Genomic DNA, 6,000 nt, shown 5'->3' on the forward strand with positions numbered 1-6,000 from the left:
ACACTGTTCCACACATTTAAAAACACTTAATCAATGTTTACCCAGGATCCATGCACCTTTCCTGGCTTGTAAAATGTGGTGATGCGCCCTGGAGGTAGCGGGCAGGCTCTGTGCGTGGTGCTGAACCCCAGCCTGTCTATGTGGAATACAAAAACAAACACGGTCACCAGGGGCGTGAGGTTCTGGTTCTGGCGGTGTGCATGGAGGGGTTTGACCTGGCCCCCTGACACAATGCACACAGCCTGGAGCAGTGGAGCAGCGGCTGGGCCGTGTTCCCCCTTTTGTCCATTTGCCTATCAATTTGTTAACGAAATGGACAGAGCCTGCGTTTTCCCCCTAAAAGTGACTTTTAATGGTGGTTTTTGCATTTAAATGATGGGTCTTATCATTCACAAGGGTCCCCGACACAATGCACATAGTCTGGAGCTCACTGGGGTCCTGCATATGCTTTAATCACACTTTTGTCCATTTGCCTATCAGTTTGTTAAGCAAATGGACAGAGGCAACGTTTTCCCCCTAAAAGTGACTTTTAATGGTGGCCCTTGCGTTTAAATGATGGGTCTTATCATTCACAAGGGTCCCCGACACAATGCACACAGCCTGGAGCAGTGGAGCAGCGGCTGGGCCGTGTTCCCCCTTTTGTCCATTTGCCTGTCAGTTTGTTAACGAAATGGACAGAGCCTGCGTTTTCCCCCTAAAAGTGACTTTTAATGGTGGTTTTTGCATTTAAATGATGGGTCTTATCATTCACAAGGGTCCCCGACACAATGCACATAGTCTGGAGCTCGCTGGGGTCCTGCATATGCTTTAATCACACTTTTGTTCATTTGCCTATCAGTTTGTTAACCAAATGGACAGAGGCTGCGTTTTCCCCCTAAAAGTGACTTTTAATCGTGGTTTTTGCGTTTAAATGATGGGTCTTATCATTCACAAGGGTCCCTGACATAATGCACATAGTCTGGAGCTCGCTGGGGTCCTGCATATGCTTTAATCACACTTTTGTCCATTTGCCTATCAGTTTGTTAACGAAATGGACAGAGCCTGCGTTTTCCCCCTAAAAGTGACTTTTAATCGTGGTTTTTGCGTTTAAATGATGGGTCTTATCATTCACAAGGGTCCCTGACATAATGCACATAGTCTGGAGCTCGCTGGGGTCCTGCATATGCTTTAATCAGGCGTTTTAACACTTTTCCCCACAAAAATGATTTTTAATCTATATAAATCAAATTCCGGTTAATGCAGAGCACAATTGTACTTTTTACTATTTTAATGTATTTGCATTATATATCTTTGGGCTATAAAAGCGACATATTTGGATGACTTTGTCAGTTTATGGAGCTTATCCTACAAATCCCGGAGGATCCGGGCCAAATTTGGGAGCTCATAGGCGGCCTGCCATAGGCCCCCACCCGTGGAAAGAAAAAAAAATGAAAGAAAACGGTCAATTATATGTTAAAATAATCAAAAAATGAACTCTTGAAATTACAACGGAGAAGGGGCTCAGAAGAAGGGGCTCCGATGCTTCGGGAAGAAGCCCCGAACACTTTTCCCCTCCCCCGTTGCAATGTACAACGGAGAGGGGAATCCAGACTTCCCCTCCTCCGTTGTAAAAAAACGTTCATGTTTTCCAAGCTACTGTCTGCACGAAATCGGAAACCCGATTTTTGAGAGGACTCAGAAAAAAAACGGCTGTGTAACTTCATGGAGGAATTCATCCGCTGTATGTGCACTCTGGCTCGGATACATTTTGTTGCCCGGAGACCCCCCAGCATGGTTCTTACCAAACTTTAAGTTTTTGAACTGGGCTCCGGAGGAAGGCAAGGGGAGTTGACAGGGGACTCAATCCGCCTCATGAGGCACTATTCTCGGATACATTTCAACACTTTTAGCCATTTTTGATGGTTCTCCAAAAAAGAACTCTGACTTTTTCAGAGTGTGGAGGAATGCAAGGGGAGTTGACAGGGGACTCAATCCGCCTCATGAGGCACTATTCTCGGATACATTTCAACACTTTTAGCCATTTTTGATGGTTCCCCAAAAAAGAACTCTGACTTTTTCAGAGTGTGGAGGAATGCAAGGGGAGTTGACAGGGGACTCTACCCGCCTTATGGGGCACTATTCTCGGATACATTTCAACACTTTTAGCCATTTTTGATGGTTCTCCAAAAAGTAAAGTGTTACTTTGTGAGTGTGGAGGAATGCGAGGGGAGTTGACAGGGGACTCTACCCGCCGTATGGGGCACTATTCTCGGATACATTTTTTCATTTTCACCCATTTTTATGGAATTCCAAAAAGACAAGTTAGTCTTTTTTTCCCCTTCCTCTTCTGATTTCTCACTGATTGAATGGCAAACGCGACCTGCCATCGGAGGGCCTCCGCCGGCCCGGCCTCGTGCCGGTGCTCTGGCGGTCGGTTCCTCCGAACTGCGGGTTCGACTCTGATGGCTGGGAGGGACGAGGGAAACAGGGGGGGTCTGCTGGAGGCTCCTGCTGGAGTCTTGCGTTTCACCGGGACCTGGCTCGAAAGACTCAAAACCCTGACTCCAGTGCGGTGTTGCGGCCATGCGCCTCCGGGTACCAGACTCCCCTGCCTCCTCCGTGTTGCGTGGGCTGCGTGGGGGTAACCCTGCGTGTCCGTTACCCTGCGTGTCTCTTACCTCCCAGGCCGACCGATATGAAGCGTTTCCAAGATGAACCGTCTGACTCAGGGGTCCCACCACGGGTTCCGTGGCGGGGTGGAAGTTCCACCTCCCCACTTCGCCGCGGAATGCAAGACAAACACCTGTTTCTCTCATCCTCCACTGTGGCATAGCGGCCTTAGTCGGCTGCGGCATTCAGCAATTGGCCTTGCTCCGGGCACAGGACCCTACTTCATCAAACTACATGTTTGATCCTGCGTAACAACCACATATATGCTTGTCTGCAAAGACATTGATCGAATGGCAAACGTGACCCGCCATCGGAAGGCCTCCGCCGGCCCGGCCTCGTGCCGGTGCTCTGGCGGTCGGTTCATCCAAACTGCGGGTTTGACTCTGCTCCTGGGGCGGACAAAGTCAGCGGCGAATGCCGGAGCGCATATATGCTTGTCTGCAAAGAGGGACATGCCTGGTCCCGCCCAGGTGTTCTTCTACGGCTAGTGTCCAGCCAGCTGCGGTATCAGCAAATTTGACCCGCCATCGGAGGGCCTCCTCCCCGGGTCCAGCTTCCGGTGCTTGGCGGTCGGTTCATCCAAACTGCGGGTTTGACTCTGCTCCTGGGGCGGACAAAGTCAGCGGCGAATGCCGGAGCGCATATATGCTTGTCTGCAAAGAGGGACATGCCTGGTCCCGCCCAGGTGTTCTTCTACGGCTAGTGTCCAGCCAGCTGCGGTATGAGAACATTTGACCCGCCATCGGAGGGCCTCCTCCCCGGGTCCAGCTTCCGGTGCTTGGCGGTCGGTTCATCGAAACTGCGGGTGCTCCTGGAGCGGACAAAGATATGTGTATTTGTCTGAAGGATGGAAATAAACAAAGAATGATATTTTACAGGACATGACGGATATGTGTTTTTTCCAGGCTTTTTGGAAATAAACCAAATGTGATTTTGCAGTGCATTATGTAGCTCATTTACCCATGTGATGTTGTGCAGTACATTACTGAGCTCATTTAACGATATGGTGTACCAGGCGAAGTGGGATGCTGCCATGTCCCAACTGGTCTCCGGAGGAATATAAGGAGAGTTGACAGGGGACTCTGCCCAGTGCTCATGAACCAAATGAGGGGTGTGTTAGAGGGGAAGGCTCTGGCTGTTTCTGCAGCCTCTGCTTCTACCTTCTCTCCCCACCCCGATACCAGCGCGTGCCTGCTGTAAAAGGCAGGTGCTCACTGCCACTAACTCTGAGCCTGGCTCCCGAGCAGCACGTTCTCCCCGGCAGTCCGCCAGCAGAGGAAAAACACCCACCTCTCCGCCTCTTCCGAGGGACGAGGGAACCGCGCGGGGGGGTCTGCTGGAGGTTCCTGCCGGGTGCGCCGTACTGCGTTTCACCGGGACCTGGCTCGAAAAACTCGGAACTCTGACTCCAGTGCGGTGTGGCGGTCTCGCCCTGGCCGTCCACCGTGCGCCTCCGGGTACCTGACTCCCCTGCCTCCTCCGGGGGTAGGTGCGAGGGGTTCAATGCCTCCTCCCCCCGCTGCGGCGAAAGCCGGAGCGGGATGGAGCGCCCGGAGGTACTGTTATCCCCACGTTTTTGTACCCAAAACTGTCTTGTGAGCTCGTGGCAGAACCATGAAACAAAAAACAATCAATGTATCGGACCCATCACCAGCCCCGCGTTGGTGCGGAGGTGGGACCATTTTAACCAGGTGGTAACCCAAGTCCTCCCCTTGGTCCGTGTTCCCTGCGTTGAAGCATCGGACCCATGGTTACAATCACCAGTTGGCTAACGCATATAAACGGAGAAACAGAAAACCATTTAAATAGAATTCATTGTGTGTGTTTTGGGAAGGATGTTGACCGAATGCCCGGTGTGCAGTCTCCGCTATCTGGCTTTGAATAAGCACCTTAAGCACAAACATGCAGTGCGGAACCTGGAGGAAAGAGGCATCATTCTTAAAATGGCCAGTGGTAGAATAAATGTTCGGACCAAACCCTGTCCCATCACAGGGTGTTCGTATGCTGGGAAGAAACTACACCGTCATGTAACTCGTGACCACCCTGAGTTCTCCCGAGATGAGGCACATCAGGTCATGGCAAGGCTGAAGCATAGTGTGGCCATGCAGTTGCTCCATGACCTCCGAGAGACTAATCCCATCATTGGAATGGCTACATTATTGGATATAGACAATGAGGAGGAATACCCAGTGCACCCTCCACCCTTCTCCCCACATACCGAGTGTGACGAAGAGGACTGCATGCAGGTGAGGCTGGACAATGTGGCATTGAGGGCTCAGAAGGATGCCCTCATTGATGAAGTGAAGACCCTGCGCTCCAGGCTAAAACAGGGTCTAAAACCCAGGAAGCAGAATGCCACTGCTTCTCTGCTTGAGGAAGACGAAGAATGTATACGATTTAAGGGCGTAGCAATCTCAAGTACCCCCGGCATGAACACAGTAGCCTCCGGCAGCAATACCCCTCTCAAGACCCCGGTGAAGACTGTCATGCGGTCCATAGAAGCCTCTGCAAGTGAGACCCCTCTCAAGTCTGTGATGCGGTCCCCAGAAGCCTCCGGAAGCAAGACCCCGGTGAAGACTATCATGCAGTCCCCAGAATCCTCCGGAAGCAAGACCCCGGTGAAGACTGTCATGCGGTCCGACAAAGCCTCCGGTAGTGAGACCTCGGGGAAGACTGTCATGCGGTCCCCAGTAGCCTCCGGTAGTGAGACCCCGGTGAAGACTGTCATGCGGTCCCCAGAAGCCTCCGGAAGCAAGACCCCGGTGAAGACTGTCATGCGGTCCCCAGAAGCCTCCGGAAGCAAGACCCCGGTGAAGACTGTCATGCGGTCCATAGAAGCCTCTGCGAGTGAGACCCCTCTCAAGTCTGTGATGCGGTCCCCAGAAGCCTCCGGAAGCAAGACCCCGGTGAAGACTGTCATGTGGTCCCCAGAAGCCTCCGGTAGTGAGACCCCGGTGAAGACTGTCATGCGGTCCATAGAAGCCTCTGTGAGTGAGACCCCTCTCAAGTCTGTGATGCGGTCCCCAGAAGCCTCCGGAAGCAAGACCCGGTGAAGACTGTCATGCGGTCCGTAGAAGCCTCCTGTAGTGAGACCCCTGTATGCCAGAAGACCCGTGCGTCTGTCTCCAATAAGCTGAAAGCTAATCTGGCTAAGGACTGGCCCTCTCCCCAAAATCAATGGTCCACTGGGAAGGGACGGGGGAATACCATGCGTGAAATCACGTTGCCTAAAAGCATGGAGACGTACATTCAGACATACAGAGGTCATTGTGAGGGTCTCGCACCGACAGTAAAACGGAAAGAGAATTGTATGTCCAATGTCAGCCGGATAAAGAGCTTCCTAGTATTCAT

This window comes from Notothenia rossii (genome assembly GCF_949606895.1).
Source record: "Notothenia rossii genome assembly, chromosome: 5".
NCBI lineage: Eukaryota > Metazoa > Chordata > Actinopteri > Perciformes > Nototheniidae > Notothenia > Notothenia rossii.